The sequence below is a fragment of the Pezoporus flaviventris genome, unplaced genomic scaffold, assembly GCF_033815535.1.
Source record: "Pezoporus flaviventris isolate CSIRO_AGI_PZ_B2104156 unplaced genomic scaffold, CSIRO_AGI_Pfla_v1 ptg000021l, whole genome shotgun sequence".
Lineage (NCBI taxonomy): Eukaryota > Metazoa > Chordata > Aves > Psittaciformes > Psittacidae > Pezoporus > Pezoporus flaviventris.
This window is the reverse complement of record NW_026892569.1, coordinates 10115755-10138323: the sequence shown is the minus strand read 5'-3', so window position 1 is coordinate 10138323 and position 22569 is coordinate 10115755. Positions and strand designations below refer to the sequence as shown.

Genomic DNA, 22569 nt, shown 5'->3' with positions numbered 1-22569 from the left:
TCATTCTGGCAGTGTGTGCTCGCATGCCACCTGAAGCCCTCCTCTTCCCAGAGTCACCAGCCAGGAGGACTGGATGTGTCAGCGACAGCACTCCCGCGGGTGCTCTGCAGCACGAGAGCCGAGGCACTGAAGGGCTGCCCCTGCTCACACGGGGTGGCTGCAGGGAATGGTGTGTAGGGAAAACTCTTTTTTTTTTCTCTAGAAACTGTAAAAGAAGCTTTTTCCTTTGAGGGTAGTGAGACCTCTTTTCTGCATGCAGTGAGTGTAGTTTCATGCCTAATACTGCATGCATAAAGAATAATTCCACTTACTCATGCTTGCAATTTTGCAAGCACAAAATTGGGCATGTACATTTGAAATATGCAGTGAGGTAATGGATGCTGAAAGACAGGAGAATAAATTTAAAGCTGTTTAAGTGAAATAAATTACTGCTCTCTGACAAATTCCAGCCACACCAGCAGTTGTCCAAGAGCAGGAAGAAACTGTGTCCATTCTTTGAAAATAAGAAATAAAGCAGAACATTGAGCCTTGACTGCAAATACAGTAGCAGCAGTCATAACAACACTGCTTGTGCTGTCATGGCAGGAATAAAAAATGCTGAGCTGCAAAGCTTACCATTAAAAAAAGGGGAAGGGGAAGAGTTAGCTGGCAGGGCTTAACTGAAAACAGGCCATCAACTTGGAAGTGTAGAAAGCAGGACAGGGGTCAGGAGTTTGCTAAGAGGATTTTTACAAACACACATGTGATGTCAGTGCTCTCATGCAAAATGACACCTGTTAATCAGGTAAATCTGGAAAGACGGGATAATGTAGGAGAGAAAATTCTCTGAGACTGTTCCACTGGAAGCTATGAGACAGCAAGACCCAAACATCAATTCAGACAGAGACCGAGTCCTCTCAGATCAGGGTTTGGGGCAGGACTGAACCCTAGGAAAGACTGCCAGGAAGTCAGGACTCTTAAGTCATCTGTGGACTGAACCCACAGAATGAACTTGTCTGACATGTCAGGTACCAGATGCTATGGGCAAACTAGGTTAAAACTAACTGGGATTGAATTTTGCAGCTAGTATCTATACCTCTAATTCATACCTGTGCAACTCAGGTTTCGGGGAAGGGAGTTGTGTTGTTTTCAAGAATGCAATGTCAGACACACTGCAACAAAGATCCTGTTAGTCCCTGTGTTTATCTGGATTCTTCATGACTTACAATGTCAAATACTATTAGGGGGGTTCTGGATGGCTCTGTTTGGGGGTTTACAGTATAAGAACAGCCTTCAGGAACTTGGTTTACAGAATTTTCTAACTAAAAGGCTTGATATGGCACAATGGGTTAAGTAACCAAAACTACTACATCGCTTTGAAAATGCAGGAGTAATGCAAGTAATGCAATTGGCTTGTTTCACCAACGAGTTAAAGCCACGCTCCAAGTATAACTGCTGGATTTCCAGCTGAGCTGAGCATTGCTTCCCATACCCATTAGGGCACAGAAGTCATCCACAAACCATGGAGTGTGATGTGCCCAGCTACAAAGCAAAGAGGAGTGCTGCAAACTGTGGAGTGTTCACTGTAGAGCAATGAGACTCTTTCACTGTGTTGTAAGCAAACAGATTTCCCATAAACTCTGCCAGCAAGTGGCTTCCTTAGGCCCTGAAGTCAGCACCGACTTTCAACTGCAGAAAACGTTTTCTCTTCTTCACTTTTGTTCCTCGTGGCTCACAAGTAGAGAAAAGCCTTCCAAGGAGCAGGAAAAAACACACCTTTCATTGGCAAACATGCTCTTGGCTCCCACCTCTATGTCAAAGGAGGAGGAAAGGACAGTGATGCCAAGGTTGGCTCTGAATGGTTGCAATGGCTTGAAATGTCCCTAAAAGGTACAATCCATCCAGTTTCAGTGTATCAGAAACACTTGATCCAACCTGGGGCATATCAGAGCAATAGCATATTGCTATTGGGTATTGAAGGGTTTGTAATTTGATTTTCTGCCTTCTGTGACTAAATTGCTGCATCTTTGCTCTTGTGGTCCAGAAATCCTAGGGAGCCTTCAATGAAATTACAGCTTGTTTTAACTTGAAGGGTGCACTTTACTGCCTGGATATTGGTGTAATGCAATAATATGATGAAAAATACTGTACTTTCATTTGCAAAGTGCTCAGTCTCTTGTAAGTGCTGCAGTTCAGCCAAAGAAGCTAATAAAAATAATTAAGGTAACAGTAACAAAAATGTAGCGTTTTCTATGCGGCATTTCCAAGCAAGTCAGGCTCATATCATTGGTCTTGAGGTAGACAAATATGATCAACCCCCTTTGCCAATGGAGATTCTGTATTAACACACATGGTGTTGAGCTGAAGGAAAGTCTGAGCCTCTCGCAAACACCGATGCCTCTGGCTTGTGGCTATGCCAGGTACCATCCACGTGCCGTCCTCTAAAACAGCAGAGAGGATAGCAACCAACCAGCTGAGTACCTGAGAAAACTTAAAGAATTTTCCAAGGAAGTTATTCTGTGTCCTTTCCATTAGAGGATGTTGACGGAGCAATGCGTTAGAGGGCTGCTCTCTGCTTGTGTGGTTCTCTGGCTTCAACAGAATTACAGCAACAAACCAATCAATGGATTATTAGGCTCAAGTCGCTCTTGGCCCCACATCTCACCCCTCTGGACGGGCAGCCTGAGCCTCTGCCATACCAACCATTCCGCACAGTTCTGTGTCACCTGCAAACTTGCTGTTCGCCTCCCTGAGCAGCCGGACCCCGCTGACCAGCCGGGTTTCTGCCTACAACACGCAGCAGAACCCATGCGTTCCTCCCTGTGTGCCAGGATGACCTCATCTTCCCATCCAGTCAAGTCCAGACTCGGCAAAATCAGCGCAGAGCACTTAGGAGGACACAGCGCTCCCCACGCTGTTACCTAAGCTGCATTACTCCCGCCTAGGTAGGGCAGTGCCTCCCGGATTTCCAGTGCGGGGACTGGGAGGCACAGAGCACGGGTCCAGTTCAGCGCAACGCTCAGCACCCGCTGCCAGCGTGGACCCCGTCATGGCCCCGCAGCTCGTCCGACGGGCGGCCTTCGGGGGGCTGCAATGAAAATCCCCCCTTGGCGGGGCGGAGCTGCTGCCGCAAGGGGAGTGCGAACGCCGCAGCTGACCGCCTGCCGTCTCCTTTTCTTACCCTCCAGTGCCACCTCCTGCCGCCGTCCCATCGCTGCAGCCGGGCTGACAGGCCCAGCCCCACGCTCGCTGCTCCAGGGCCGAAAGCTGCCCAGTGCCAGCTCCCCGCGGCCCGCCGGGCCCGCAGGCCTCTTGCCCGCTGCCGTGTGCAGGAGACTGCGAGAGCCCACCGCCGGGACCGCGGCCACCCCCACGCCGCAGCCGCGGGCCGAGGAGCCCCCCGTGCCGGTGCTGAGGCCGCAGCACCAGCGAGCGTGTGCCCGGGGAAAGCCAAGCCCTGGAGCCAACGGGCAGATGCTGTGCTGTGGCCTGCACACTGCTGGCGTTCAGATAGAACAAATTCACAGAACCACAGAGTGGTTTGTGTTGCAGAGACCTTAATGCTATGGGGCCACCACAAAGTTGGACTGAACCCATCTGAACATAGACACACAGAATCCCAGACTGGTTTGTGCTGGAAAAGACCTTAAAGCTCCTCCAGCTCCAACCCCTGCCACAGGCAGGGACCCCTTCCACTAGAGCAGCTTGCTCCAAGCCCCTATGTCCAACCTGGCCTTGAACACTGCCAGGGATGGGGCAGCCACAGCTTCTCTGGGCACCCTGTGCCAGCGCCTCAGCACCCTCCCAGGGAAGAGCTTCTGTCTAAGAGCTCATCTCAGTCTCCCCTCTGGCAGGTTAAAACCATTCCCTCCCTTGTCCTGTCCTTACATCCCTTGTCCAAGGCCCCTCTCCAGGTTTCTTGCAGCCCCTTCAGGCACTGGAGCTGCTCTAAGGTCTCAAGCCCTAGGGACACTCCGGTATTTCATCTCAGCGGCTCACGCTGGTAACGGCCGGTGACCCCGGTGCAGCCGGTCGATGAGTCCCCACACCCGTAGGGGGGCGCTCTTGCTCCGCGCCACAGAGACCGCAGCAGGCGCGCAGCCGGTGAGCGCGGCGCGCCCGGCACGCGCGTTGGCGCCCCCGCCGCGCGGAGCCCCGCGGGAGGGAGCAGCGGGACCCGCCCGTCCGGCCGCGCCAAAGGGAAGAAGCATCAACGCAAGCATCAGAGAGAGAAACCCGCCTCGTCCTCGGGGCCCCGGCCCAGGACGGCGGCTTTGCGCCGCGGGCAGCTCGCGGGCTGGCTGTGCTGGCAATCCTCCTGCAGCAGGCACCAGCTAACAAATGACGCGTGCGGGACAGGCCCCTGCTGCTGTGAGCAGCCTGCACAGCGCAGCACACCTCCGTTAGAAACCGACAAACCTGACTTACTGGCTCGCAGATAACCGCATGAGCTGGTTCAGGGAAGACGCTGAAGTACAGACTAGCATAGAGCATATTCTCTTTGAGAGACTGCTGGGTGTAGGCTCTGCTTTGGCTGTACGGAGCAAGCTGAATATTCACAATCTGCCTACAAGAACAGATCAGGTTGGGAAAAAAAGAAATGCAAGAACTCAGGAAGTCCTTGTTTTCTGCTTTTTCCCCCCATCCTCTATTTTAACTGTGCATACGAAAGAGGACAAGGGAGTAAGACTGGCTTCAGAACAGCATTGTGCATGCTGTGTGCCTTGATGTGTAGAGTATCTGAAAGATACTGAACTGAAAGATGGTCTGAGGCAAGCTGGACTTTGTGATGAATGCAGATTACAGAGTACAGATCTTGGTGGAAACATCTGAATTTGTGGTATTTTAACCCAGAATTAAAATTACATCCTGCAGATAGGACAGCTCAGGGCACCTTGCTGCCACTCTGTCTGCAAGCAGCAGTAACGAAATTCCCTTCTGTAAAAGACAAGGTCCTCATATAAAGGCTTTAGGGAACCACCGGTGGTTGTTCCAACAGCATTTCTAGGCTAAATAAAGATGTGCTCAGAACCCTCTTTTTAAAAGCTGTCCACCCCATTTTCAGCCTCACTCAGTTTACAGCACCAAGTTTTAGGGATGCACCACGTTTTAGAACACTTAACAGGGTCCTATTACCTTTGATGTACTCCAGTAACCAGTGCTGTAACTGATAACGTCATAAGAACAGAGGGTGGGATCAGTGTGCTGGATCAAGCACAATTCTTGACTCACAGTTAAGTCATGTAATACAGATCTACTTGCAGGTTTTTTTAAGTATACCTTAAAAGGTTGCTCATTCATAATACAGCAAAGAGAACTCCTTGTAGTTTTGTTTAAATTTATTCCAGGGCCCACAGCAGATGTGGCTGACACTTCGGAAAAGATAAAGTATTCAAGTATTTTTGTGTCAACATTATAAGGACAAAAATGCCTCCTGGGTCAGATACGAAATATATCCTGTAGGGACCGACATCATTATGGAGCTGTTAAAGAACACAGTTTGCCTTTACTTAATTCAAAACACTCAGAAAGCAGCAGCAGGAAAGGGGTTGTGGGATCATGTCATTGAGGGAGCACCTGAGCAAAACCTGACATACCCAAGTTCTACGTGAATCCACCCCCCCCACCACCAAGGGAAAGCGAGAGACGTCTGCAGAGGCTGTCTGCAGCTTTATGGCAGGTTCTGTCAGTCTTCCATACTTGGCTGACTCCTACCTAGTCTTGTCACTGTTCCTGGGAAAAGCTGCAAGCACCAAATAGACATGATCTCTAGCAGGATGATCACAGAGCAACAGGAGATTGCCATAATGGTTCATTTTGGAGGCAGAGAAACACAGACTTCTGCCCTTGCTGTTTTATTTCACAGAAATGGGTCAGAATTTAACGAGTGTGCTGCAGTTCCAAGTGCTAGCTCTTTCCAGGTAGGAATATCATGCAGGAGACCTGTTCCCTGAAGTCCACTCTTGAGTACCTGGGCAGACTGGAGAGCAGGCAGGAAACTGCCTATAATGAGGTGCTGCTGACACCTTGTCTGCCACAGCCCAGACACCTTAGTAAGAAAACTGATGAATGCCATCAGAAATGTGTACATATGGAGGGGAAATATATTTAGAACAACAGCTGTCTGGGTATCAGTTGACACCCAAATTCTAATTACAGATGCTGTACATCCAATGCTTCACCTTGTGGCCTGGCTGAGACCTAAATGAGTGTGAAGTGGCTGATGGCATTCCCACCATCACAGCAAATTATTCCATTGGTCTCCTGATGAACAGCAGGTGATGCAGAGGTGCCGAGGCATGACAGGAACACAAGGCAGGAGGCCATGGAAGACATTATTGATCCAGTCACTGGAATAAGATGTTCCAGAATAATTATGATCAACCACAGGGTTTACTTACTCAGGAACAAGGGATCAATACTCAAGCAGCCAGCTTGGGAGGAATGATTCAATGGCATAATGAGTTTCTCTTTGTGACAATGAGTGCTAAACTCCCAGTTCTCATACACTGGGGGAGAAAAAAAACATGTTTCTTCCATTTTTCAATGTAAATAAAACTTGCAGGGTTCACCATCATTCTGAGGATGCATGCAGAAAATCAAGTCTGTGGAGGAGACAAAATGGTCTCAAGCAGGTGAGCACAGTGTACTCCTTTGTGTTTCTCAGAGACTCAGTGCTTTCAGGATTCACAAGGGAAGTACAAAGCCCATGTATACTTCCCCAGCTCTACTTACTGCTAAGAACCTTTTGAATGTTCATTTTGAATGTTCTCACAAGAAGCAGAACACTGTACATGGAGCACTTCAGGCAAAATGCTGGAAGGAAGGACAATAATGATGAGGTTGTAAATTTTAAAGACTAAACCGAATAGTGTAAATACCTATTTCATGGGACATACTAAGAAATACAGGTTCGTCAGACCTTTTGTCCTAGTGTATGTAACAAGAAATGAGGAATGTATGAAGAATGTGTGTAGAAATGAGTGTATGTAATAAGAAACGCAGAAATGCAAACTCAGATACAAGCCAAAAGCAGCAATAAAATCTATAATTTCTGCTTGTGCTGGGGGTGTGTGTGAATTGTCATTAAACAAATAACGCTTCTTCCATTTAAGAATGTTTCCTTCTATCCGCTCAGTATATAAGTAGCAAAGAGGGGTTCCAACTGAAGGGAATTGCTGTTTGACATTAATCCACTCTGTCAATGAGCTCCTGCAGGATCCTGAGCAAGGCTTGCAAGACATTTGCACATGCCAGCCTACACTGCAGAGTACATTCAAAGCCTGATAAAGCGGCATGCATGCTGGGCTGTTTGAGGCGAAGCAGTCAGGAACTGATATATGCATGGCACAGTCAGAACTGCTTGTCACTCCTCCAAACCCAGCTCCTACCAACGCTCATTCTGGGCAGCTCTAAGTCCTACTAGGCCAGATGCTGATCTCAACTACACAAGTACAGGGTCTGAGAAATAACTATCTGACTACAAGACCTACTGGCTGGATGCGTTGTTCTGTCTTGAAGTTCATCTAATTAAAGAGACCTAATAAAATCCCTCATGTCAGTAGAAGGAGGTCCAGTTATCCCATGGGGAGAGTTGGGAAAAGGGACAGATCAACACATGGGTGACACAGGCTCATGTTCCATGGCAGGCTTTTGAGGGAACTGCTGAAAACAGAAGTACTGTATTGGCCAATACTGAAACTATTCCCTTGGCAGTGGAACTACCTGGCAGTTAGGGTTGGCCATAGATCAGGGTTACTTTTGGAAAGGGCAAGGATGCATTTTTTTTCACTTAGACAAGGGTCTGAAGACCAGAGCAGTGGGTTGAGGCTGACTGAACTAGAAAGCACTGAATGATGGGAGTGAGCTCGTGTTAGCAACTGTGACGTTACACAATGGTTCTGCATGTTGAAAAACTTATTTCTTCTGTTGCCATTTACAACTAGTAAAAATAACTAGGAGACAATTTGTGAGAACGATCAGAATCCAGCCTTGCCTGTCCTCATCAGCCTGGCAGTTCTAGTCACGAATGCTCAGAGGACAGACACTAAAATGTTTTATTTGGGGATACATCATTTCATCAGGTTTCTTCAAGCCCTTTCACCTCCACAAAACAAAGAGTGCGGTAAATATGCCTCAAGCTTCATGATGCTGCAGCTTTGCTCAACAAGCACATTATTTTCTGTAATGGAGTATATATATATATATATATATATATATACACACACCTACTTGGAGTCCCAGATTAAAACTATCATTTACTCCAAGTGCTATGTAGTGTAGGCACCTTCTTCACATAATTGAAGATGCTTTATGAAATCAAAGCAGCAAGTACACAAAGAAATAGTTAACACAGAACATAAATTATGGGTATAGCCCAAGCCATTCTGTTTATTGCTTTGTTTTACAAAGATAGCTAAATTTTTTCATGCCTCATACAACAAGCTTTTTTCCTCACTGACTTGGTCAGACATTAAGAAGATGACACAAAAGATTTTTCTGATCTCATTAAGCAAGACTTGCCAGCAAAGTTTGTTCTGCATGAGGTACTGCTGTATCAATAGACAAAAGGCTGAAAGGAAACGTAACCTATCAAGGAATAAAGACGCATTTTGCAGGAACAATGTGTTGTCATTAGGTATAATTGGGCAAATGGTGGTGTGATCCTAAAAGCCTCAGTTGATCATATTCCCTTGAGTGCATTATCCAATTAGGAAAAGGTGCATTGGATACGCCTTGCTTCATTGTGCTGCTGAAGTGGAGAGCAGGTGTGAGAAAACAAACAAGTTTGTAATCCTTGCTTTGCAAATCAGTTCTTAATCACTTGGGCTCTTATTTCCATACCAGATTTAAGTTTTCGATATTTATGAGAGCAATTTGGCAGCAACTTTTCTGTGGCTCAAATGAGTAAGAGGTCCAAGAGATTTTTATTTTTTTTTTAAGGCTTTTAATTACTACTACTAGTGCATATGGTTTATTTCAGGTCAGAACCAGTAGCTGTAATGAGACATCCAAGCAAAAAAGATTGGATGAAGCCCTGCTGAAAAGGTGAGCCACACAATGTGGATAATGTATAGTTTCACCATTTCTTCTCTCGCTGCATGAATATACAAGTATTACAACAGTAAGACCTTGGTATATAATGCCCAACTCGTATCTTCCATTCCTGTTAAGAAGTCACTTCTACCCCTGCATTATTTCATACAGCTACCATCACTATTAGGATAAAAGTGGAAGAAGCCTACTGCCAGGATATTCACATGTTCACCTTTCAATTATGCTCAGTCTTTGGGACCACAGTCCATGTATCTGGCTGGTTATGGTGCAGGAGACATCTGTTTCAACAGATGTTCAAAGGAAGCCAAAGGGTAGGAGGATAGGCATTGGGATGAAGGCAAGCTTTTACTAAGTCTGTTGACTAGAAAATTCCATTTGAGTGGGAGAGAAATAGACATTGTCATGTATTGCCACTATGGCTGTTTTAATTTTTCTCTTCTAAGACATTTTTGTTGAAGAGTGTTAATGGTTTTGAGCAAAATACACCACACATCTTGTGCAATGCTAGAGGCAAGGGATTGGATTTGATGGACCACTGGTCTAAGACAGTACTGTATGACAAGCTGTGCTGTGAGCTGCTGAGATTGCCAGTGGCATCCCTACAAATTGTTCTGTAATCTCCCTACACACAAGCGAATTCCTATGCCTGCCATCCTCTGCTCAACAATTATCAAGAGCACAACACAATAACAGCTTGATTAATAGAGGAACTTTTAATTAAAACCCAAAAGAAACAGGCATTTGACCCACCAGAGAAGAAAGTGGAAAGTACTGGTTTATTCCCTAGGGGTGAATTTCACATAACAAAGTTACTGCAAAGCTGATGTTTTCGTTTCTGTGTCCATGATTCTGTCAGATTTGTGACAGTCTTTCTGCTCTCTGAAATTCTGTGTTTGAACCACCCTACAATTGCAAATGGGATGTTGTTATCAAAGTAGAAAAAGCAGTGCATGAAGAGAATTTAGACTTTCTTCTGATAAAACAAAGATTGTTAAATAAAACAGCACTTGGCAATTGGTGTGATGTTTTCAGATGCCTGATAACAACAGCTTCAAGAGGGAGTTTATCAGCTCAGAAGAGGCAGCTCCCACACTGAACTTAGTACATAAAAACAAAGGCACTCCAGTTTGAAAGGTAACTGTCTCCTGCCAGTACAGAGTTCTGGCTCAACAGTCACTGGCCTTGCTTGGTCACCACTTTGTCTGTGGATGAGGAACAAGAGAGAGCAGGCAGAAGTCTGGCTACAAACTGCCCACACGTGCTGTGACCTCTGCCAAAGAGAGAATCAGAAAAGATACTTCCTGCTGCCAACGAAAACCTGAAGGCTCCGTGAGATGTGCTCCCAATGCATCTGTTTCATTCAGCCTTCCTCCCCGCCTCAGGGGCTGAGCACTCTGCAGGGCTCATCCACATAGTCAGTGTCTGCTGTGGGGTACAGTTATTCCATGGGGTGGTGCTATCATTAACAAGTGCAACAGTTTCTCATTTGTGCAGAAACTCCTATCTAAATTAAATGCAGAACTGCTAATGAAACAATAATATTTACTCCACACTCCACTACCTTGTCATAGTTAAACCAAATTGAGTTGTGTTCCAATTCTACCTGGAAGCATCCTGAGAAGAGCAATGTCACAGGGTGGCCCCAGAGGCCCTGGAATTCTCTCTGGCAAGTGGTAATTAAATAAATGTTTGGGATCTTTCTTTTCTAAATAAGCAGGTTACAGCTGACCCTTGTCAACATAAGCAAAGATCAACAGCACGATGTGTTGCAATCCTAGAATTACTGGCACCGAGAAGCAGGTCTTACCACATCAGGATGAAGGCAGAGTAAATATTTCAGTCTTTGTCCTAGGAATGTCTAACCCTGTGCCAAGAAGTTCTGACAGTTCTTGATCTATCTGATCAGTATTCTGAGTTAGATCCACTGGGGCAATCCCTACAATTTATGCAAGCAAGAATATGGCATGGGTAGGAAAAAAGAGGAATGAGACTATATTTTTCTACAATTACTTGCAATTAGATATGACTAAGCTTAATAGTGACCCAGTTGATGCTGGTCTAAAACCAGGCTGCCCCAATTCTACCCTCCCTATGCCTCCAGCTGTGTGACTCTGTTCTGTCCCTTGCACCAGCAATTAGTTCTAAAACTAATGAGTTCCTTGAACCAAGATAGTAATCTGAGAATTAACTGCTGCTTAATTACAAGGTCATAAATTGAGTATTTTCATTTTCTCCTCAGTCCCTATGCTCCCTAAAGGTAGTTTGTTCACTGTGACAGATACCCTAAGGAAAAACACTTCCCCGACAAAGAACCCTGGTGGAAATACAAGGCCTGTCACCTGGCCAAACAACCCAATGAAACTTCCTTCTTTGCTGTTTAGTGGCTGAATTAGGAAGTCAGAGTGTTCTTATTTTCAAGTCTCGTATGACAAGTAGCAAGACTTAATTTAAAGACATCTTGTTCAGGCAGAAACACCTAAATAGTCATTGATTGTTTTTCCTTGGTTGGATGTGTGAATCTCTGAATTTAAAAGCAGAAAGTGCTTGTTATTTTTGCTCTGTCCCTGCTGCTAGACAGGCTGCAGGGCTTGTGTCAACATTGCTGGAATGAAAAATAAGAGTTGGAAGAAGTCAAGCCTAAAATTGCTCCCGAGAACCAGGAGGATTGCCACTGAATTGAGATGAAAAAGTGCAGGCCCAGTCACTTTGCTTAGTTAGAAGCATCTGCAAAGACTCTGGAGAATAATCACCTTAGAGAATATCCTCATGTATGGACATTTCACAGTAGCTCCACAGATTAGCTGCAGAGACCTGTAAAAGCCCCTTCCATCTTTATGGGCAGAAAACCATTATTATGCCAACATTTGGGAAGGTTGAAACCTAAGTGTCTCTGGAAACTGACTTCAGAAATGCTGCTCCCATCACTGGAATCTAAAAGCAAATTAAATCCTCAAATGAATGTATTATGCAGAAGTAATTAGGTCCTGAAAACAGTGAACATTAAGATGGTCATAGTGTGCTATCCATTAGAACAAGACAGAAGTGTTAAGAGCTGTTTTCCACTCACAGCAAGCATTTGTGTAAACACACTTCTATGCTGCTCACATCCCCCATTCCTTGAGACAGGCAGCACAGGAATAAGGCTGATGCTTTCATGCAGCTGTGCTGATCCCCCTGACTGGAGGCTGGTGCACAGCATATAGATGGGCTGTCCATGCAGATTCCTACTCCTGGATGTTTGTCTAACTACCACTGCAGAGCAGAAACTGCAAGGCTGGTCTACAGTAATGCAGGTAAAAGGGACATTTACTCTTGAGGGAATGAACCAAATATTAATCCTTAGCTTCCATGTATAGTGACATGTTTGGCAAATATTTTGATAATTTGAAATTATAAACTGTAAATTATAGCAAATTTTCCTAGGATTCCCAAAACCATGCTATGTACATTTATTTTGGTAGCTCTTTTTAAGTGGTAGCTTAAAATAGATTAAATATTAAATTAATTTAAATTAAATTAAAATAGATTAAATAATATATACGCATTCACAAGTCTCAGGTTGAGCCTGTGTGAACGGAGATGCAATTTGACTGCCCTGCCAGGCAGGAGCTGTGCGACAGTGAAACGCCCAGGATTGCTGAATCCCTTTGCTTGGTAAGGTCTGTGTGACACTGCACACCCTCATGAAGAGTGTCCTTTTAGCAGTAATCTGTAAAACATGTTTTAAGTGGTAAGGTTGGTTAAATTCACATTTGATTGCCATTTTATTTTGCATCTTATTAATTTCTCACAGTTTTATTCAAATTGAATTATTACTATTCGGATGAACCTAATAATCAGTTTTTAACACCTGCTGAATGGTCTTGCCTGATGACTGTGACCTGGTGGCCAGATTCTGGAAAGAAATGCCACTGAACTGAGGAGTTGCTGTTGTTGACCAGATAGAAAATTTACTGGACTGGCCCAGAAAGTATTAATAGACTATTTCCTAGTCATAAGCAAAAACCAAAACAAAACACCCAAACCGATCTTCGAGTATCGCTCTATTTAATCTTATATCTTCATTAAAAAAAAAAAATCAGGTAAATTCATCCATACTGTAACTCCACTGAAATTATTGCCTCAACTGCAACCCTGATTCAGTCTTGAACCTGAAATCAAGGGAATATTGATAGGGTGAAATTTGGTTTTGTTGGGCTATCAAACATTGCTGCTGCCAATTTAAAATAGAAGATTTACCAATTGCTGTAGCATCCAGTGAACATTCTTCAATGAGATTTCTTTGTGAGGAAACTTCTTCCAGAATCTTCAAAACTTCACAAAACTGTTAGTTTATTAGCACCACTATAACAAAACTTTCTTTTCAGACTAAATGTCGACTTCATTTTTTAGCTTCTGTATTGCAGAAAAAATAATAGGCAGTCACTTCATGAGTCATTTGTTTATCTCAGTGCCTTTGCAGCACAGATGTGATCAAGGACATTAATGTATTTTCTGAAGCAGAAAAACATTAAATAACCAAAGACCTTTAGCAACCTCTAGCGATACCAAACAAGATAATACAACATCACTCATTTAACTTGATCTTTTCACTTGAGTTTCATGGAGATAGCACCTAAACTCTGATAAAATCACAGACTTACTCTAGCTCTGTACTTCCTCTAGCTCTGTACTTCCTCAAGGGCTGAAGCTGATTCACATGCTGTAATAGGACTCTCTTTCCACTCTCACACCCAGAAAGAGGGTACCATTGTTCAGACATACCTGGCACCTAGAGGCTGACACTGTTACATGCATTGTCAGATCTTCAGAAGACAAAAGTGCCAAGACAATGAGTACTTCAGCAAACCTGGCTACTTCATCTATGTCTAGATGGGAAAGAGAAACCTTTGAAAATTTCATGACATAACTGTCAATTTGTGGTCATTAATCTGTTTTTAATTTTTTATGTTGTCAATTTGCCAGGCAGTTGCAAACTCTGAACAATAGAAATTAGTGGTAACAAAGCTGTTGTAGTCCTGCACACTGCTAAAATATAATACTAGGAAGGTCCAAACAATAACACCATGTAGTCACAAGTCTGAAGCAGGAAGCCTGAATAAGCCATGATTTATTTTGTGATCAGATGCTGGTTTACCTTGTGAGGTCCCCAAACTCTCTACTACAATCCATCACTGACCTTGTCATTAAGTGGTCTGCACCTACCAAAGAGTAAGACTTAATAACTTTGCAATTTAAGTCTGCTGTGATTTACTGTGTTATCAGATACTGGTTTACCTCAGAGGTTCCCATCACTGACAGAAGCAAACTGGAGATGAGAGATGCTCAATATAACCCAGTTCCAGCTGAACTATGCAACACACTCACAGATGTGGGTATCGTTAACTTGGTATCAGTTTAGCACTGGTTTTGGGTTCCTCCTTAACAGGCTGTACTGACCAGTGCTATCTATGTACCTTCAAGTAAAGTGCTACATGCCTTCTTCCTTCCTATGCAAGTATGTATTTATACAGCTACTTCGCTCAGTACCTGGCATCATACAGAACTGAAAGTGATTCTAATGAAGATGGAGTTACTGTTTTTCAATAAAGCACAAGTAGTTGTAAAAGGTCAGTAAGATTTACTGTGGTGTTGGCTTAGAGATCACTTGTTATTCAAATGACAAAGGTACTGTGTTTATAAAGTACAGCGGATGATCAATGGCACTGTCTGTTTATCAGGCAATCCTTGGCATTTCCATCATTTCTCCGTGCAATAAAACTTGAGCTTTGCTCACTCAACATGAGCTGTGGAGGCTCAGAAAGAATTACAAGTTATTGCTGAGATCTTCCAGAAAGTATTTTAAAAAGTCTATCAGCATCTTGTTCTTGATAAGCCATTTCAAATGCCAAAATGGTGGCTCACATTTTTTAATAATAGCTACAAAGTAGTGCTATGAAACGTTTAACTCCACATCTCCCATGATGCTTCTGAATCAGTCATGGAAATGAAGGTCTAAAAAATTTCTAAGAATATTTTCTTACTTTTTATAGTTGCTTTACTTCTTTTGTAACAGTTTCTAGATCTACAAGCATCTTCTAGGTAACCTACAGATCATCACCGAGCAAGTTTAACAAAGGGATTGATTTCATCAATGACTTTTCCCTTTGAAGTTGTTCTAAACCCTGCATTGTCGTGTACCACAAGCTGAAAATCACCAATGCATTATAGCTATCTCTGCGTTCAAGGATATGAAGACCATCACTAGACATTCCAGGAATGCATTCAAAAATTCCATCATACCATATAGGTGCCAACACAGAATGTTTCAAATATGGTTACAGCTATAGACAAGGAAATAAAGACATCTGGAGGAGAAAACTGCTTATTATTGGTTCGTAGAAAGAATCATGTGAAATTGCTCACTTAACAGGATAGGCAACAACATCATCATTTGTGGGCCAAGAAAAGTGTTCATACTACAAACAGTCCCACCAAAGCTTCACTGGAGTCCAATCAAACACAACTTTTCTACTTACCATTTTCTTGACTTAAATTTGCACACCAGGCCCACTGGGCTTGGTGAATTCCACGTGCTTCCTAAAAAAACTCCAACCCAACTATTAACAACACTTTTGACTTCTTTTGTCACAATCTGAGACTTTCAAAGCATGTCACGAGCATATAAAGTCACTGTAGTATATTACTATCACTTATTTGTGGATAGGGAACACAAACCTCAAGTATTCAAGGGTCCACCTAATTTCAGATACCATGTATGAAAAGCCTCACTTTATAACTACAGTTGGAATTCTGCGTTAATGCACCATTAAGAGACACAGAGCAATTCACTGAGAGAGACAGAAATAGAATACAGTTGTCCCAGTTCTCAGACTCCATTCTAACCAAATGACCATGTGGCCTCTCAGCTTGGTGCTTAAAAATATACCAGCTGCTGCAGTTTGCATCTGCAAACCATTCTCTAACTGCTTTAAAATGTATCTTTGTTCATATTCAGGCTCTGCTGAAAAGGCCCACAGGGTGACAGAAGAGTTGAGAAGCACAGAGACTTTGTGCCTCACAGTCTTCTCAGCAGAAGCAGGTATCAAATGACTCAAGAAACTTTTACTCCAGTGCTACATGCTCATTCACTCAGCTTCCCTTGGGATGCACAGTGTGCCAGCTGGGCAGATGTGAAGAAGACATGAGAAGATCACAGAACCCTTCTAAAAGCCAGTACTACTCCTGGTCTCAGCATATACCTCACCAGACACGTACATGTCTTTATTGTCCCATAAAGCATGATATCCAATATCTGGCCTATCAAACAGCTTTAATTATAATCTCTGCCCCCAAATGGCATCCGAATACCCACTGATTCTCAGTGTTGTTTCCTTTAAATGAACCCTTAAGCACCAGTGGAGAAGCCTATTGTTATTACAATGACTATGAAAGTTATAAAGATGCAAATAACATAAAGGTCTTCGTCATTATGTAGCTGGTAGCATAACAGGAAAATCATCTTACTTGAACGACTGGTTGTGGTGATCGTCTTCCTCCCCCTAAAGTCTCTGTTGTGTATCAAGCTCCATGAAAATGACTATGCATGATGGACAGGGGAACAGTTCTAAACTGAGGACTCTCAAGTTCCCTCATTAACCAGGTAATTCACTCAACCCTCCAAAGAAGAGACTTGCTGATCTACTGTGCGCTACATAATGTGCACATTTCAGCACTGCATTAGATCTCTGGTGGCTTCTGTGATTAACCAAGTACAAACTGTAGAATTTCCTAGTTGATTTCTAGCCACTAATCCATACTGATACAGTGAAGGCTTGAATTTTAAGTAAGAGATTCCACATTCACTGGTGCCATTAGTGATGAGTGCAAGTGAAAGAAATAAAAAGGCCCTAACTATTCTCTTTGCTACATGCTTCACAGAGACAGTGGGATTAACAGACAGTACCAGAAACTGTAGACTGTATCACTACTGTTTGCTAAGACCTTCCCATAAATGGTCCATGCTGGAATCAGAAGAGCAAAAACTCTGGTTGTTTTCATCCTGCTGGTAATACCAAGTGACCAGCTTTCTTATAAGCTTGTCCTTACACAGGGGAAGAAATACTTGCCTGGATAAAATGACTGTCTTCTTTCTTCCAAGTCCCTTTGAAACACTGCATCAAAGCTTACAAATCCACTGTAACCTAGCCCTGATGAGCTTGATGATGATCTACAGCTACCAAAGCTCTTGAAACAACATATTTATGTTCAACACAACTGATGTAATTATTGCATCCTCTCACTTGCTCAATCAGTTCATACACCCACATGTGTATATACATATATATACATACAAACATATGTTTGGTAGGTGTAGGTCTATGAAGGTGTATGTATATATGCATATATAGATGCATGTACATAACTGCACTTCATTCTAACTCTTTTGGGATGGACAGTTTCAGTTCTACTTCTTTATAGTACTTACCATAATGGGATTCTGACCTTGACCATTGATGTGCTGCAAGACTCTTTAAAAGCTTGTAGCCTAAAAGATAAAATGACTAATCTTACTGCAGGAAGAATACCACAGGGTAAGCAAATTTAACTCCTCATAAAATGAGCTGACCAAATAACTTAGTAACCACTAAGTACAATAAAGCCACATGAAAATGTTAGTAACAATTCATTAGTAAAAAGCACACACAAAGTGCATATGCATAGTCACAGGTACAGAGAAATAACAGAGGAGAACACTTGAAGTAAATGTTACCTGTTTCAACCAGAGAAGCCGATATGGCTGACGTCTGAGATTAACTTTGTTAGTAACACCAGATCACTATTCAGAATTCCTCTCTACACCTGATTGCAGGTGGCACCCCCATTAAGAACAGCTGCTCCTGGCTGCTGTGTATAGGTAGGCACTGATGCAGCTGCCTCGTTGGCACAGTCATGCTACTGGCCACAGTTCCAATATGGACAACTTGAAGGCAAATCATATTTGCACTGCATCCTTTAAGCAAGGCTTGAGGTCACTTTACTGAATAATTTATGCAGATGAACAGCTGTCTTTTACAGCAACTGAAAGCAACAATAAGAAATAAAATTCTTACATTTTAAAAGCTGCAATAGAAAAGTCTGAATTTCAAGAAGAAGATATTCTACAGCCAGCCACAGGGGCCAGTTCTAGAACTTCTCACGCTGCTTTTACTTCATCTTATTTGTGCTCCCACCGTGGTCTCTGACTGTTGGGCAAGCACTATGTATGTCAAGATTTCAGGAGTTTCTGAGCCTTGTACCTTTGACTTCTGAACAAGCAGGGACTGGCAGGTGGGGTTTCAAACGTGCTCTGTGCTGGTTGCTCCCAGTGAACCTGACAGGAGAACTAGCCGCAAGCTGAGGACTGGTGACTTCAAATTCCAAAGCAGCATTTTCAAATGCACCAAACACTAAATCTCTTATCAGCTCTTCTCTCCCTCACACAAGTTTGCTCCCTTTCACACCCAGTTATGGCTTGTCTATCATAATGAGGATGTGTTAGGAGCAAGTGCAAAGAAACAGGATAGAGGAAACAAATTATCATGTTATCCCTTTAATTGCCATGGGAAGTAGTGACTTCCTATTTACAAGCCTCCAACTGACTTTGCAAGGTACATGACAGCATGAATCAAACTTACTTCTTAAAAGGAAGCTGGATGACCACCATTTCTATCATACCAAATCAAATTTCCCTGAATATCTTCTTGCTACATCATGAAACTTGCCCCAGCTTAAAACCAGTATTTTTGCAAGGTATATCAAGCTGTAAATTTGCTTTGTCCAATGACTAATTCCCTGTTGGAAGTGAACAAGAATCTCCTGAGTGCTGTCATTAGCTGGGAAATAACAATAGGCTGAGCAGCTGGGATGTTCTGGTGCCTGGAGACACAGGGTCTTGCTTGTTTCATTAAGTGACATTATTTGGTTGGAAAAACCCTGGACTGTGCCTGAAACAAGAGAGAGGGCACAGTGGTAATCTTTCTGAAGATGGCCACTTTATTCCCAAATTGCAGGACTCTCCTGACTAGAAAGCTCTAGAAATGACCCTGCATAAACACTGCAGAGATAATGACAAAATAAAGAAACATTACTGTGAATCCATTGAGATCTTTAATTTCAAACTGCCACCATCCCACAAGGAACAAACTGTGAGTTAGGCTGACTCTTAAGTATACAATTAAGTCTGTCAAGTTCTGGCTCCATAATATGCTGTTTAATATTGAAAAGTCTGTCAGTAAACCAGTATGTGGGATTATTGTCATAATGCTTTGGCTTTGCTTCCTCATGAAACTATAAAACAATTCAGCTGTTATAAGCAACAAGTTATACTTTTGGCAACAGTTTTAATGTTATGTGGGATACTTCCCCTTTCCTCTAATTTAATAGCCTTCCCTGGCCTTTATGGATTTAAACTGGTGATGGGAGCTGTGTGCATTCCACGTGGAATTTACTCAGTAATTCTATTAAGAGCTTCCCCACACAGAAACTAATGTTCTCATCTCATTCAATACTCATCCTATTCATTATTTAAAACAGAAGACTTAATCTCTTCCTACATTAAGTTTCCTCAAGGGATTTTCTATTAGTTTAAACAAATTCAAAAGATTAAGCTTCAACAAGTCTGTGTTTGCAAAACTACAGAACTCTGGGGCTTACAGTTAGAGAAGAAGGTTTTGCCTTTTCTGGAATTTTTGAGAAAGAGGGTGTCAACTGGAAGTTACAGTCTTCAAAATCGCCCCTGAACTGTTGTTTGTCACCATTTTCAGGTCATGTTTCAAGTGATGTTCAGCATTAGCCAGCAGGGCTCCTCATGATTTCAAGCCCATTCTCTAGGCCAGCTCATTCACCTGGCTTTAACTAGCAGCTACCCCCAAAAGGCCTCAGAGCTCACATCAGACACAAGTATTTCCCACCACAGGTGCTTGCAGTATGCAACAGCAGAAGCATCACAGCTGGGGCTCAGCTGAACAGAGAGCACAGGACAGGAGTTGCCTTCATTTCCCCTCCTGGATTGTATATAACCAATGACTGAAAATGAATGGAAAAAAAAGTGCTATTAGTCCTCAACAGTTTTGGTTTTTGACGAATCACAACAGGCCACCTGGGCTGTGACATGCTGTGCTGCTGGCTATATGAAGCTCCTCTCGCTGGGCATGTCAGCCACAAAGGGGCTCACGTACGCTAGTGCTGGCTGTGACTATAGCAACTGCACTTCCAAACAGAGTTTGTGTGTCATTAAACCCACTAAACACTATCTAGGCCCATTTACTTAGCAAACAAATTTTGAGGACTAGGTAGACACAAATTGTTTGGAACCCTGCCCCCAGAAATGATTAATATTTAATAAAATACACCTTTTATTATAGTCACTTCTATCATGCAAAAAGCTGACAATTCTGGGGCATCGCAAGTTCTTTTTTAGTCCTGAGAAACAAACTTTCAGACACAAATGCCTCTCCTCAGCATTAAGAAAGGTCTGTATCCCTGAAAGCTTGCCTGCCTTGCAAAACTATACTATTGGTCTAATAATAGGGACTATATAAAGATCATAGTGGCTGTGTCCACTCTGGCATTCTGATGTTATTAAAATCAATACGAGGAGAAGCAGGAATTTTACCTCTCACTAAAATACAGTATGTCCTCCTGCAGGGGGAACTATTTACATATTCGGATACACGAGAAGCTGCATTTTATAAAGGATCACACAGAAAGAGAGTTGTTCACCTATTACTGATACCCATCTCCCTTATTTTCTTCCTGATTAGTTCAAGTTAAGGAATGAAGTGGGAGGAGTGGCATAAATAAGCTGTGATTTTAGATTTTCCCAAGAAAACAGAAGAGCTGATTTGCCTCTCATTTCTGTTAGCAAACAAGTCCTTCCTTATTTACAACAACACTATCTCCAAGAGGAAGTTCAGACAGAACAGCTGAGATCTGCAGTCCTTGCAAAAACCAGAATTCAGTAAATAATCAAGAGGATAAAATCAGTTAAAGAGAGGAGATGCTGGAAACAATAGTTCCAGGGACAGTGGACTCTTAATAAGAATTACGGGATGCTTTAAGTAGCTGGTGGAGAGATTTCTCTTAGGCAACCTTTTTTCTCTGAGGCAACCTTTTAAATGAGAAAGATGTGTCTTGTGTTGTATTACCAAAAAACCATGCTCTTTTAATAAGGGAAAGCTAAGTGAGTGGAAGAAAAGCAAATGGATTCTGGTCTCCCTTCCTGACCATGCCACTACAGCTCTGTGACCCAGAGCAAAGCACTTAAACATTCAGCACCTCTCAGTGAAACTGGTAACACAACTATGATGGCAGGAGGCACATTCATTTCACAAAACAGTATTTTTTATCCTATAGCTCAAGAAGAACTGTTTCCATAACAACTCCTACATTCCATGACTCTTAGAGGGGTGACTATACTTCAGTTTCCCATTTCTGACCATGACCACAGCAAAGTATCCCAAGGAAGACATAAAAATGCAGAAATCTGCCAGGGAGAACTTTCTGCCTAACTCCAGGCTGTCATGGTTGACTGACTGCACAAAACACAACTGTTTATATTCCTTAAAACAGAGATCAGGCTTGGGTTAGCAGCAGATTTTCTCATTATTCACCTTCAAGATTTTAGGGACCAAGAACTGTGTGCCCAGTGACAGACGTAAGGCCGAGTGTTAGGAGCACTGACTCTGAGCTGGACAAGTACTCAGGACAAGTAGAGGACCCGGCTCCTGTGCTTGTGGAGAGCAAGCTGAACCAGCAATCCAAGCTAACATGCAGGCTGGAAGAGGAGGAACACAAAAGGCTCTGGGTTTGGAGTTGTCTGTCTCTTTGTTTCTCCATTTAGAAGCCCTTTCAGAAGCTGGGGTGCCCTTGAGAATGTTGTAAAGAAAAATAAGGAACTTCATCAACAGAACTGATAAAGAAGCTCAAGGGATTTGAAGCACCTGTGATAAAAAACAGTGGCTGGGTAAAGGGGATGTGGATCACAGCGGTGCTGAAATATATTTAGGTATTTTGGGCTGAAGTACGATAGCTGGACATCTCTGTGCAATTCTAGAATCAGCAACAGACAGATACGTGCTGGGAGCCAAACCCTGTGCTGAGACAAGCTCTGGGCAAGTCTGGGGTGTCAGTAGGTTTGTGGCAGACAGAAAACTACAGCTTGGAAGGTGGTTCTGGAATTTGAGAAAAGAAACTCTCCCTCCTAACCATGAATTCAAGTCTGTGTCATGAATAATTGTGTAGAGAGTGGGAAGAAAGGACATTAATAATTCTAAAATAAACCTCCAGAAATCTTTTAAACAGAAAAATTGCCTGCAGGGAAAATGAAACAGGAAAAATGTGGCCAAAAAAGCCAAAAGGAATTCTAAAAAGAAAGATAACATATTAAACAGAGACAGTTTTCCAGCTGTGAAATAGGAAAAGGCTATCGTTCATAAGAGAAAAAGACCCTCTGAGGTGCTTAAATTTAACTTTCTCCGTTTAAACAAAGCATTAAAGAGCTACTAAATCAGT

The 22569-nt window shown here is 42.9% G+C and overlaps 1 protein-coding gene and 1 long non-coding RNA gene across 5 annotated transcripts in view; one reads left to right on the top strand and one right to left on the bottom strand.

The window, feature by feature from the left end:
- Window positions 1-22569, top strand: part of IFT122 (intraflagellar transport 122) — a 429684-nt gene that overhangs the window by 230481 nt on the left and 176634 nt on the right. The gene's annotated exons all lie outside the window — the stretch shown is intronic.
- Window positions 1-22569, bottom strand: part of LOC133270607 (uncharacterized) — a 36398-nt gene that overhangs the window by 1903 nt on the left and 11926 nt on the right. The window contains exons 3-5 of one of the 3 annotated variants that reach the window (XR_009743849.1): window positions 17504-17563; window positions 13276-13431; window positions 9787-12315 (exon numbers count right to left, since the gene is read on the bottom strand). This is a non-coding gene — a long non-coding RNA (uncharacterized LOC133270607). Of the gene's footprint in view, window positions 1-1662; window positions 2470-9786; window positions 12316-13275; window positions 13432-17503; window positions 17564-22569 lie in introns of those variants that run through there. The other 2 variants (XR_009743848.1, XR_009743847.1) reach the window with 2 other exon arrangements.